This window comes from Geotrypetes seraphini, chromosome 5, assembly GCF_902459505.1.
Source record: "Geotrypetes seraphini chromosome 5, aGeoSer1.1, whole genome shotgun sequence".
Taxonomy (NCBI): domain Eukaryota; kingdom Metazoa; phylum Chordata; class Amphibia; order Gymnophiona; family Dermophiidae; genus Geotrypetes; species Geotrypetes seraphini.
In genome coordinates, this window is record NC_047088.1 from 216,567,813 (window position 1) to 216,582,060 (window position 14,248).

A 14,248-nucleotide genomic window follows, 5' to 3' on the forward strand; every position below is an offset into this window, starting at 1 on the left:
CCGCCCTTTCCCCTCCTGTAAACACGCCTCTTTTCTCTCTGTGCGTTTAGTGGCAGGGGAAAGGCCTAAGCTGTTTTTAGATACATCTAAAAACCAGCTTTGGTTATGGGTACTTGGACGATCAGGCTTTTTGATCGTCCAAGTAGCCATTTAGGACACTTTTTAGATGGGGTTTTTAAAAAAAAATTATGAACCCCTTAATATGCTACATCCACATGGACTTAACAATGAGATAGAATGGCTGGCGTTTCTTTAATCTTTAAGTTTGACAGCCCCTCTCCCAGGACATTCTATACATGATGTCATCACGTTTACTACATCATGATGTCATGACGTATTTTTTTGAAAAACCGTGCTAGTGGACCGAGTCTTCCTGGCAGTTGGAACATTTAGAATTCACTTTTTCACCCAGCAGCGGTATGTATCATTATTAAGTTTTTTGCGTTTTTCGCTCATGGTCAGCCTGGTGAAAGATTATAAGGTTCTAGTGTGAGTATTGGAATCTTTTATCCACACTTGACGTAAATTTTTTCATTTTTAGATGTGATTGCATGTCACGAAGTTAATGAGCTAAGGAATCCTTTTGAATAGGCACAAATTCGGGTCTCTTGAAGTAGGAATCGAAACGGGGCTACGTCGGGACCCCATAAATCCTATTTAAAAGCTAAGTGGAAGTATACTACTTTTGAAATACAGTGATGATTGCATGTTGATACATGAAGAGAAGTTATCACCTTTTTTGTATTACTAAAAGATTTACCAAAGTCTTGGAGTGTGATCAATGTTTTATGAAGTTGCAATGACTGGAAGGTGAACTCTTACCACAGGGAGGTTTTCAGTCTTCCCTTCAGAGTTTCATGTCTCTGAGCATTTTATATAGATTTTTGATCACCCTTCATAGATAGGTTATTATTTTTTGAGGTCAGTTCATTTTTGTGCATACATCCATCTTTAGCATTAACTTTTAACATTCAACTTTTTTCCATTTTTCTGCTTTCTTCTCAAAATCTACTTTTCCATGCCTTCCCTTCCCATCTATGTGCATTCTTTCTTCTCCCCTATTCCCATCTATCCATAAGAAACATTTCTTCTTATCTCTTCCCTGCCACACCCACTGCTGTGCATCATCTCCTCCCTCTGTCTCCCCTTCTCCTCCATCCCTATGCACCATCTCATCCCTCTCTCATGGTCGGACATCTCTGTCTTCTGTCCTCCCCCTTCAAATGGTCTGGCATCTTTCTCTTCTCCTTTCCAAAGCCTGGAATCTCTCTCCTCTTTCATGGTCTGGCATCTCTCTCTCTCCTTCCCTCCCACTTCCTAAGGTCTAACATCTCTCTCCTCTCCTGTCTGCTGTCTGGCATCTCTCTCCCCTCCTTCCCTTCCATTCTGTGGTCTGGCATCTCTCTCTCTCTCCTTCCCATTCCAGTGGTCTGACATCTCTCCCTTCTTTGGGTCATCTCTCCTCCTTCTCAGTGTAACATTTCTCTCTCCCTCCTCTCCACCACTATCATGTCCAACAATTCTTCCTTTCCCCATACTTGTACATCATCTCTCTTTCCCTCTCACGCCACACACCTATGTCCAACAATTCTCCGTTCCTTTTCCCTTCCTGACAGCATTTCTTCCTCTCCCTTCCCACTACTCCACCTTTGCAGCATTACATTACATTACAGATTTCTATTCCGCCATTACCTTTTGGTTCAAAGCGGGTTACAAAAAGAGTTATGGAAGAAGGGTTACAATGTTAGATCAGAGAAGGTTTCCAAGAGAGGGAAAAGTAGGATCTGGGGTTAGGGAGGGGATGGTAAGAGGGGGGTTAAGCTTTATCATGGTATTAAGCTTTATTAAGGGATTTCTTGAAGAGTATAGTTTTTATTTCCTTTCTGAACATCTTTCTGAGCAGCTCTCTTTTCCTGTTTTCCTAATACCCCCCCGCCCCCATGCATTTGTCCTTCCTAACCCTTTCCCAGTATGTGCAGTATAAGCCTTCTCAACCCCCTGAGCATCTGTCCTCCCTGCCTTCCCAACTCCCTACCCCCTGCACCCAGTCTCTACCTGCCAGGCTCTGCACCCAGCCCCCAGTCCCCCCCTGTCAAACTCTGCACCCAGTCCCCTTCCATGTCAGGCACTGCACCCAGCACCCCTACTGCTACTATTAATTATTTCTATAGCGCTACCAGACATACACAGCACTGTACAGAATCACAAAGAAGACAGTCAATGCTCCAAAGAGCTTACAATCTAAACAGACAAACAGGATGTCATGGATACAGTTAGGGGGAACGGTTAATCTGCTGGCTAGGTTGGAGGGCAGAGGATGGATTTTCAGTGCATCTTCTTGTCCAGTTTGTCTGTCTTGTCTAGATTGCAGGCTCTTGTGAACAGGGACTGTCTCTTCTGTTTTGATGTAAAGCGCTGTGAATTAATTGTAATAGTAGCAGTAGAGGCTGGGAAAGAGCATGCTTTGACATTCAAGACCCTGCGCAGGCCTGGCAAGAGGAAGAAGCTCTTTCAGAAGCGTGTTTGGGCCCCAAGCGAAGGCGCTCACTCAGCAGTGTCTCCATTCAAAGTGACACACAGCTCCTTCCCAGGATGCGGCCAAGAGCCACACGGAAGTACTCCGTCCCCTCTCACCCAAGCTCTGGCGCCCACCTCTTTACCACTGTACTATAGCGCTTGTACTCCTCCTCCTGCGCCCAACACATGGCCACACTCCAAGCCTTCGAAGCGCCTGCTTCTGCCCACTGCACCTCTGGACCACCAGGGATCAATTTTTTGGGGAGGCCATGGCCCCTGTGGGCCCCCCCCCCATTCTGACGCCTATGGATTGAACCATATCCACATCATTCTCTTCTTAGTTGTGCTGAGAACTTTTCAGCACCCCTTCGTATACTTTGAAAATAAGCACCATAGGCACCCATGTGTCTTCAAAATGAGAGGCTAAAAATAAACACCTTCTCTGTCTCTCTGCCTAAGCACCCTGTTATGAAAGTACCCTCCTCATTTCTAAATGCATCTTTTAATTTTAATTATGCAAGACATTAGACTTGTCCAAGGGCACAAATAATATAGGATGGAAACCTATGTAGGAGGTTTTTCATATCTTTTCAACCAACCACACCAAGTCAAAACCTCTAATTTTTCCATTTCTAAACTGTTGCCTCAATGTAGTATTTAGCCAACAATCTGCCTACGTTGGTGGTTGATAAAAAGATCATATCATCCTGCCTAATTTGAATTCACAAAAAAGCTTGACACTCTGTTTCAAGGTTTAAACTTTGCAGATGTAACATTAAGCATGGACAAATATAATGCTACTCTAATCACTTGTGATAAGTGTGCTCATGTCCAATTCAATTCTCTCTATCATAAATCTTGTAGAGAATGGAATGAGCTACTTCCTTCCAATCAGATACCAATGGCACCCTTTCATTCTGAGTAACAGTTGTTGAATAATAATTGAACTGTAATATGAGTTTTGATTTTCTGCTTGCTCCAGGGACCAATGACGGCACATGTGACTGCTCCCTACTGCATTCAAGATGTAATTCAGTTGTAAATATAGATGCATTTAAATGTGCCTTATGTGTTAACTGTAATCTCCAATTTCAAACCCAGAAAAGAAAACAGTCTAAGAAAACCCATTGCCTTATTCCATTTTCATTTAGAGCCACTAAGATCTAGAATAGCATCTTGAAATATTGAGAATTATTGCAAGTTTCAAGTTTCAAGTTTATTGGTTTTTTATATCCCGACCATAAAACAAATATCTGGCCGGTTAACAATAAAATTCAAATAGGAAGAAATGACATATTTAATGGAGATTTAGGAAGATAAGTGGGAAAAATAACAACATATAAAACATATAAACGGACCTGACAGTGAGGGTAAATGGGGAGGTAGGGAAAAAAAGTTACATAATCTTAGCAGAAATGAGATAGAGGGAAGGGATATAACATAGAGGGCGGGGGTGCATGATATGAGCGAAATGCGCTGAAGATAAAGATTGGATATAAAAAAAAAAAAAGGTAAACAACACATCTATGACATGCTTAGAGATCACCCTGTTTTGCTTTCACAAGAAGGCATATTGTATATTGTTAGTTTCATCTTGTGCCACTCATCCTGCAGCTAGCAATTTGCAATCACACAGCTGCCATCCATGTTCAATAAGTACATGAAGAATTTGAGCATTCATATTTACAGTTGAGTTATGTTTTACATCAGAACTGTTTAATCTTGGACACGTGGAGGGTAATTCTTTCTATCTAGTTCTAGGTGGCAAAAGGCACTTACATGGAGATATATTAGTAATTTATGCGTGCAAGCTACCATGTAGCTTCTTATATCCCTATAATCACAGTTACTCTTTATAAGTATAATTAAATATTGTTATATATTGTGGAAATCTCAGACCCAAAAACCCGTGAATGGTGATGTCACCATAATGAGGTTCAATTAGGGGACCATCATAGATTTTCACCGTCCCCACAACCATCCAAGTAAGAATTATGTGAAAAACAAAATAAACAAACAAATTGAACAAAACTTATCTGTGGATAGGATGGTATGATATCGGTATTGAGCCTCATCGGTGATTGAATGATTCTAGTGCTTGTGACATGTTAAAAACAATCGTTGCAATTCCTTTATACTATATGCTTGTCCCTCCGACTCGAGTTTCGAATGACTTCCTTCTTCAGGGAAGGACTGTATAAGAACAAGTATACTGGAAAAACAGGAAAGACAACCCAAATGTATCGAAAAATTTTTTATATAAATATCCTTACTATTATATACGGGATTCTGTGTTAGCCTAATCGTAAATGAAAATTCCTTCAAAGTCAAAATAAATCTAATATTACTCACGAATCTCATGTTAGTACCGGCTCCACAGTACGGAAAGAGCAGAAAGCTGGACTGAGTAAATCTAAAAACGCACTGGCCTTAAATAGGATTGAAATTGGATTAAAACGAGGCAGACGTCACATCTAACACATTCAATTTCCTGAGTTACTTTGAATCAACAGTTTCTTAATTAAACGAGAAATTGTGATCGTGAGTTAAAAAGGCTCCCGAAGCAGGCCGTATCGGCCAAAACACGTGCGTGTTGAGCCACCGCACAAGACTATGATTTGTTGATTAAAATTGTACACCATCATTTTCGAACCTCCACTGTTGTCTGCTGGCTCTGATTGTGTGTGTGGAGGTTTCTCTCCTAGTTTTTGCTTTGGCTTCTTATATCTCGCAGTTTTCAGCAAGGAATCATTGCAGCTTACAATAAGATTAGGATCAAGTGAATGGTCTCTGATTTGAGGTTTGATGGGAAAGTTCGTTGGTCACAAATTTGAATTTTGGTGGGAAATTCATTCCTGCCTCATTCACCTAAAGCCCCAACCAACTGGGTGTGAGGACCCACTATATATATAGAAAGACAGACCTCATAGCAAGCCCTGAAGAAAGCCACAGCATGATGGCTGAAACGTTGGTTCTACCTCACCAGATGTGGCAAGGCCCAGATAATTGCAACAAGCATGATGCCAGCCATGGAAACTTAAGAGAACAAATTTTAAAGATGTTTTTAGGTCTTCTGCATGTAGCTTTGGGGGTAAACATAGTGGTGGCAGTTTTTTTGCTAAATAAGAGAAGATATTTACTTCATACAGTTGAAAGATCTTAAGAACTTTGACCTTCTTTAAAGACAACCATTTTTTTGAGTCTTCAAAGTGTGACCACGAACCTGGAAGGTGAACTCTTTTTTAGGGAGGTCTAACATCCTTCCCTTCAGAGTTTCATATCTCTGAGCTTGTTTACAAGTCACTCGGGCCACACTTTACAGACTTGTTTTCAATGAAACCAGGTTGTTGTGATATTTATACCTTTACTGGTTTCTCTTTGTTTGATATTCATAACCCTGAACTATTCTTAAGGAAAAAAGTTTTTATATCTGGCACACTACCATAAATGCTTTATAGTTTTTGTAAGTACTTAATATAGCTTTTCCGACCTCACACTTGCTGGGCATGCTGAACTCCATCTGTGTATTATACAGTATATAGGTAATTAGATTTTTACATTAAAGTTTAAAACTCTACATAATTATACATGAGTGCGTATTATATTCAAGAAAATATGATATATGAATGCTGCCTGCATAGAGGTCCCACCCCTAAAGAGTCTAAGGAGTACAAACGAATCAAGCATAAGTCTTTTGTACGGCAGCATATGCAACAATGCTCATCGGTTTCAACCCACACATCTCTAGTATAAACAGTTCTTTCCTTTCGTTATATTATCTGTTTAAATAGAATTGAATACAGCTATGATTTCAATTACTTGCTCTTGTAGGTGTTCCCTGCATGTAAGCTTAGTGTAATAGCATGTAACTATATATAAAATGTGTCTCCCAAGTGCAGTAGAGTGTTATCTGCACCCTATGATGCAAACCAACCATTTGTGTAAATGTTAATGTTCTCCTTAAGCCATGGGGAGAAGGGCAGCTTGAATAACATTTTTTTTTCTTTTTTTGTCAAATCTTTTTATTATTCAAAAAAGAACAGAACATGAAATAGAGTGACATTTCCATTCTTCACAATTCCATTATGAACCATAAACATGTCAAACAACTACTTAAAATCAGACAAGTGACTTTCTTACAAAATGTGCAACCCCTCTTCAAAGGTCATGCTCTTCTCCTGCCCAACACTTGACCCCCCAAAAGCTAAATTATCCACTCTTCTACAAATTAAACTTTCTAATGTACAAACCATTATACATAGTGGAAAATTAAGCAACATTAACCAATTACTGATAAGACAGATATTGGTGCTTAGCAGGGAAGATGAGGGCATTGTTCACAGAAATAGAGAATGAGGGAAAAGGAGAGACAGGTTTAGGTAGAAAGATAAGATGCTCAGTCTTGGCCATGTTTAATTTTAGATGGTGGTGAGACATCCAGGTAACAATAAGAACATAAGAATTGCTATACTGGGACAGACCGAAGGTCTCTCAAGCTCAGCATCCTGTTTCCAACAGTGGCCAACCCAGGTTCCAAGTCCCTAGCTAGATTCCAAGTAGTAAAACAGATTTTACGCTGCTTATCCTAGGAATAAGCAGTAGACTTTCCCATCTCAATAATGACCTATGGACTTCTCTTTTAGGAAATTATCCAACTCTCTTTCAAACTCTGCTAAGCTAACTGATTCCACCACATTATGCCACAACAAATTCCAGAGTTTTAATTAAAAACCGAGTGAAAAAATATTTTCTCCAGTCTGTTTTAAATCTACTACTTAGTAGCGTCATCATACGTCCCCTAGTCCTAATATTTTTGGAAAGAGTGAACAAGCGATTTACATCTACCCTTTCCACTCCACTCAGTATTTTATAGACCTCTTATCATATCACCCTTGAGCCGTCTCTTCTCCAAACTGAAGAGACCTAGCCACTTTAGCCTTTCCTTATAGGGAAGTCGTCCCATCCCTTTTATCATTTTTGTCACCCTTCTCTGTTCTGTTTCAGACAAGCAGGTTGAAACATAAGATTGAATGTCTGTTGAGATTTCAGGTATAGAAATATAGATCTATGACTTATCTGAAGGCCATTGGAGGAGATTAGAGCACCAAGGGAAGAATAGATGGAAAAAATAAATGGTCCCAGGACAGAGTTCTGAGGTACGCCAAGTGACAGTGGTGAAGGAGGATCAACCATAGTATATGCTAAAGCTAAAAAGCCTACCTTTTAGAGGCCTCTGTATCGCTCCATGTGCAACTTCATTTTGAGTATTGTTTTCAATTCTGGCCACCTTGTCTCACAAAAGATATAGCAGAACTAGAAAAGGTTCAAAGAAGAGCAACCAAGATGATAAAAGGCATGGAACTCCTCTTGTAAAAGGAAAGTCTAAAGAGGTTAGGGCTCTTCAGCTTGGAAAAAAGACAGCTGAGGGGAGATATGATTGAAATCTACAAAATCCTGAGTGGTATAGAATGGGTTCAAAAGGATCCATTTTTTTATTCCATCAAAAATTACAAAGACTAGGGGACACTTGATAAAATTACAGGAAAATACTTTTAAAAGCAATAAGAGGACATATTTTTTCACTCAGAGAATATGAGGGGTGCTCTACCCCTCATATTCTCATATTATCTACCTGAGTATGAAAGAAAGTAGCAAGCGGTTTGAAACAAGTCTATGCATGCCGTGACATCTCTCAACATTACTCATGCACAGTTGCAGCTCAGTGTGAGATTAACATTCCAAGAGATAGGATGCCAGAAGAGTCCTCATGTGAATCAAGTATGAAACTGCTAGATTTGGAGCATCGTTCAGTGATAAAATTTCTCACAAAAGAAGGGAAAAATCCAAAGGAGATCCATGAATGCATCACTGTAATTTATGTGGGGTAGAGAGTCCATTGAAGATGACCCTCACACTGGATGGTCAGTGAAAGCAACTTCAACAGAAATGTGCAAAATAGTCGAGGATTTAATTTTGTCAGACAGATAAATTAGTTTCCCAAATAGCTGGAGAAATGGGCATCTCGGCAGGTACAGTTTGGAAAATAATTCATAAAAAGTTGGGCATGTACAAGGTTAGTGCAAGATGGGTTCCAATTATGCTGACCCCATGTCAGAAGGCCACAAAGCTCCAGTACTGTCAGGAGAACTTGGAGATGCTATATGAAGACCAAGTGAATTTTTTTTTTTCATCATTTGGTGACTGGAGATGATACTGAGTCTAAAATAGAGTCAATGCAGTGGAAGTACAAGTCATCCCCCACCCACAAAAAATTCAAGAGAAAAGTCTGCAGGCAAAGTCATGGCAAATGTCTTCTGGGATGATGAAGGACTTTTGCTTCTGGATCATGCCACATAAGACAACCATAACTGGGGAGAGTTACACCAACACAATGATCGCTTTACAGGAGTCAATCAAGAAGAAAAGACATAGAAAACTCACTGCATTTGTGCTGCTTCTTCACTATAATGTGCCGATGCACATGTCAGAACAATTACAGGATGTAGATTTCAGCAGTTGAACCATCCACCCTACAGTCCTGACCTGGCTCCCTTGGATTATTTCCTGTTCCGCCAGAAGACGTATGAGGAGAGACTGGAAGCCCTGAATATGTATACCCTAGAGGAAAGGAGAGACAGGGGAGATATGATTCAGACGTTCAAATACTTAAAGGGTATTAACGTAGAACAAAATCTTTTCCAGAGAAAGGAAAATGGTAAAACCAGAGGACATAATTTGAGGTTGAGGGGTGGTAGATTCAGGGGCAATGTTAGGAAATTCTATTTTACGGAGAGGGTGGTGGATGCCTGGAATGCGCTCCCGAGAGAGGTGGTGGAGAGTAAAACTGTGACTGAGTTCAAAGAAGCGTGGGATGAACACAGAAGATTTAGAATCAGAAAATAATATTAAATATTGAACTAAGGCCAGTTACTGGGCAGACTTGCACGGTCTGTGTCGGTGTATGGCCGTTTGGTGGAGGATGGGCAGGGGAGGGCTTCAATGGCTGGGAGGGTGTAGATGGGCTGGAGTAAGTCTTAACAGAGATTTCGGCAGTTGGAACCCAAGCATAGTACCGGGTAAAGCTTTGGATTCTTGCCCAGAAATAGCTAAGAAGAAAAAAAATAAAATAAAAAATTTAAATTGAATCAGGTTGGGCAGACTGGATGGACCATTCGGGTCTTTATCTGCCGTCATCTACTATGTTACTATGTTACTATGAGTTTTGAAGAAATCTCTCCGTGGACAGCGGTTTTCAAAAGATGAAGACGTCATGGAAGCTGTGATGTCTTGGTTTGAGGGTCAAACAGAAGAATTCTTTTCAAAGGGATTAAAGTCACTGGAGTTTCAGGGGTTCAGGATGGGGTGCTGGGGGGGTCAAGGAGGCCCATCAGTAGGAGGGAGTGGGCATTCCTCCTGTTGATTGGATGTGTGTGTGTGTGTGTGTGTGTGTGTGTCAGGGGTGTTAGGCAGGAGGGAGTGGGCATCCCTCCTGCCGATTGGATATGGGAATATGTGTGTGTGTGTGGGGGGGGGATCAAGGATCGTTAGGTAGGAGGGAGTGGACATCCCTCCTGCTGATCATGGATGTTGAGGCATGGGTGTCAGAGGCATTGCCCCCCTGATCAGCTCAGCCAGCAGGACTCCCCGAAGCCGTAGTTTTGAGGAGTCCTGCCAGCTCAGCTGATGGAGGATTCCCATGCCATAATCAGCTCAGCCAACCGTGTCTACTTTTGCAACTGAAACGTAGGTCAGTATTTTGGAGGCCTACATTTCAGGCATCTGTCACAGCTCTAGGGAGATGCATAGGGACACTTAGATTCGCCCAAGGCCACTTTCGTGTGAAACCACACCCACGCCCCTCTGCGTCTCCCTAGACCCGCAACAAATATCTACAGTGTAAGTGTCCTTCCTGCATGCTTTTATTTTAACAATGTGTGTTTTGATTGGCTGCCAGATGGCGATAGGACACCTACTGCCGCCTACAATTGGGATGCCCGTTTGTAGAATCAGCCCCTATGTGCCTTATGCACTTTAGTAAAAGGACTCTTGTGTGTGTTACCTTAACTAACTATGAAATTATTTGTATCTGGGAGATAGTTTTGTTCTGGTTTGTATGGTTTTAAAAAATATTTGAACTAAAAAAGACTGATCTTTCATTTTTGAGTTCTTTTATACTTCTGGAGAGTATACCATTCAGTCCTGAAGATTTATTAATTTTTATTATGTCCGTTTGCTTCATTACATATTCCAGATTCACCATAATGTGCTTAAATTCCTGATTTATCACCATCAATGAATGTGTTTGGTTGGATATTTATTCAACATCCATTTCAGTACAGATTCAAGCAAAAAAAAATTTTTAAATTGTTTTTCAGCTATGTTCTCATTCTTCCTCATTGTCCCTTTTAGCTCTTGGTTATCTAATGGCCCAACAGAATCCCTGGCAAACCTCTTGATTTCAATATACTTCGAAAATATCATTATTAATTTTTTCTATATGGCAAATTTCCTTTCAAATTGGATTTTGTTGACCTGCCTTATTAAAGCTTATCCTCTAATTTGCTATTCTTTATGCTCTTTCCTTTTTTTCTTTATTTGAATCAGCTTTTAATTTTTTGAAAGATGTCTCTTTTGCCATTAAGGCCTGGATTCTATAAACGGCATCTTAAGTTTGGTGCCAGCAGGCGCCCTACCAGAACCTAACAAGTTGACAATGCCAATGAAATAAAAAAAGAAGAAAAAAGCATTTAAAATAGAAAATGTGGCACCTAAATTAACAGCACCTGATTCACGCCTACGGAGGCGCTTTGTGATGCCTAACACCACTGTAGGCATGGCTAATGCTGGAAGTTGGACTTAAAATAATTGGTAAGGATCCCCTTAGGCTCCCAACGAGAATGGCACCTGCAGTTTAAATTTGACACAATTAAAAGTATACAAATAACGGGATTTCAGTACGGGCTCAATCAACCCTCCGAATCACAAGAAGCCCCAGGCAGGCATTCATAGGTGATTAGCACCAGACCGGAGGTCTAAATAAACCTTGCCCCGTACATCATCTGTTCCCTTATTTTAAAACAAAAATTTTTTTGTATAAATAAATATAAATATAAAGTGCAGGTGTGCATTCAAAGAAGGGAGGAAAAGGAGATATAAGGTGCTTGAAATCCCCCCAAAATCAATCAGAAATAGTGATCAGTCAAAAATAATCATGGATGACGTGTAAAGAAAAAAGTCACAATTAAATAGCAGGCCTCTAAGGTGCAATTCAACTTAGCTGAGTTCTCTCCGGTTCATATCGCCGCTATATCTCCTCTCGACAAGGCCCCGTTTTGAAATCTTCGTCAGGAGTGGGGAGTGCTGAAGAGACGAAAGAACCAGTCTTATTAAATCAGAGTAAGTATGCAATCAATCCTGCTCCGCTGACAGCAGCGTAGTCACACTGGAACTGGAGACAGTGAAAAACAATGGTGTCCAGAGAATTCAAAGACGCTCAGGAGCCCCGCCCACAGCAACGCACTCAGAAACGTAATGACATATGTTTAACGTAAGAACTCACAGCTGAAAAATATAAAACATTAAAAGGACTGGAACAAAGCCCCATATGCCAAAACAAACCTATGTAAACGTATACCGAATGTTCAGTATTTATGTGGAAGAACACTTATGTACATTTTCATTCAATCCAAAAGGGGGGAATGCCATAAGATGAAAAATCCAAAAGTTCTCCCTTTGTAATAAGTAAGTATTTCTGTCACCACTGGAGAACATAGGTATCTGTTCCAAAATGCACTATTTAAGTTGAGCAAAAGTATGATGACGCATGATGTTATGGGAAACCATGGGGGCCGACTGTTTCCCCGTATTCAAACAACTACGGTGTTCTATTAATCTGACTTTTATTGCCCGAGTTGTACAACCCACATAAATGAGATCACAGGGACAAGATATCACGTAAATTATAAAACTTGACTCACAAGACGTAATGGACTTGAGGCTGTAAGTCTACCCAGTTGTAGGATGAATCCAAGAGTCATCAATGTGAGAGATATCATACAAGGAACAATAACCACATGGAGAGTGGAAGCCAATGTCTGTGGAATGATGAAAGTTCGAACAAAAATCAGAGGAAACTAAATGTTCAGATAAGTTCTTACCTCATGTGAAGGCAATACATGGATTATCTCTAAATGCTGGATGCAGTTGTAAAATATGCCAGTGATTTTGAATACTTTTAGCTACCACTGATGTTTGAGTGGAGTGGGAAATGACACAAACTTGACTGGAAGTGGCATTAGGCATCATAAAGCACCTCTGTAGGCATGATTCACATAAAAGATAGAAGCCAGAAATGTAGGCCTTGAAAACCCTGCCCTACATTTCTACATTTTCCGAAGCTGCGAGTCTATAAATTGCACCATTGCATGATTGGCATGCGATTGGTGGCCATTTTTAAGGTATCCACCAACAACGGCACCATTTATAGAATCCGGGCCTAATAGCCTTTTATTTTTTACTTCACTATTTAATCATGTTGGCGGTCCTTTGGTCTTTGTTGATCTTTTCCCACTTACCCTTGATCTGGACATCAAAGTGTCCATGCCACTTGCAAACTTAACCTTTGTAACTGCTTCTTTAAATGCACATGGGGCTCCAGGCTGGAGATAGGACTGTTCTACTACTAGGACTAACTATACTTTAAAGAAGAACAACTACACGATGGTGGTTTGAAAAAATTTATTTAAAAAAAGCAGTTTAAACAATGTAGTCTCCATCAAGGGCTATATACTTAGTTCAGCGAATTTCCAGGTTTTTCATAGCTTATGAAAAAATGGAAACTTGCTGTATAGCTCTCAATGGAGACTATGTTGTTTAACTTGCTTTTTTTTTTTTTTTTTTAGCAAACTTTTCAAACCACCCTTGTACTTTACAGAAAAAGGTTTACTCAGAAAGGGAGTAAAGGGGACAGGTGATTCAATGGGTATTTTCTAAAGACTGAGAGAGTGAGGTAAAGGGTCCAGCAAGGATGCTTCCAATTACAAAACTGGTTAAATTGAGCTTGCAATGTCTCAACATTGCTTAAAACTATGATGTAAGCTGATAATCAAATTATTATCATTTTATCAATGTTGTAGGTTGGATTTTGAATTTTATAGGGTCAAATAATTTGTTTTATTTTTCCAAAAACATATGAAATAAACTCATTGTTTGACTAGTAGTACTCAAGATTTATTAGACCAAAAGCTATTTGGGAATGTTAAGCTGGTTATACATAACTAATGTGATGAAAGGTGGTCACTTGCTGTGGATTAAAGACTTAGAACAATTGTAGCTCCAGTTTTAAGAGAATGCACAAAGAGCCATTATGACAAAACTACACAATCACTGTTTATTCCCACTAGGCTGACATGCTGAACGTTGACCTCTACATTCCAGCACAAAAGATTCATTACTTCAGATGTTTTCTCTATGTAAGTGAAAAAAAAAAAAAAATCTGTGCAATTAATTATGCAAACAGAAAATGCAAGCAACGGAGAAGACTGATTGGCTAGGTTTTAGAAAGGAAATGCTGGCCAATCTTTGATTAAATCCTTTCCTGTAGTTTGCTATAAGCCTTCAGATGAAGAAACTGTTGAGTGTTAGAGAAAAGACCATATCGTTGATGTGCTTACAAAACTTTAGATTCTATTACCATAAGGAACGTGTGCTATTAAGAAGATAATTAGAGAGA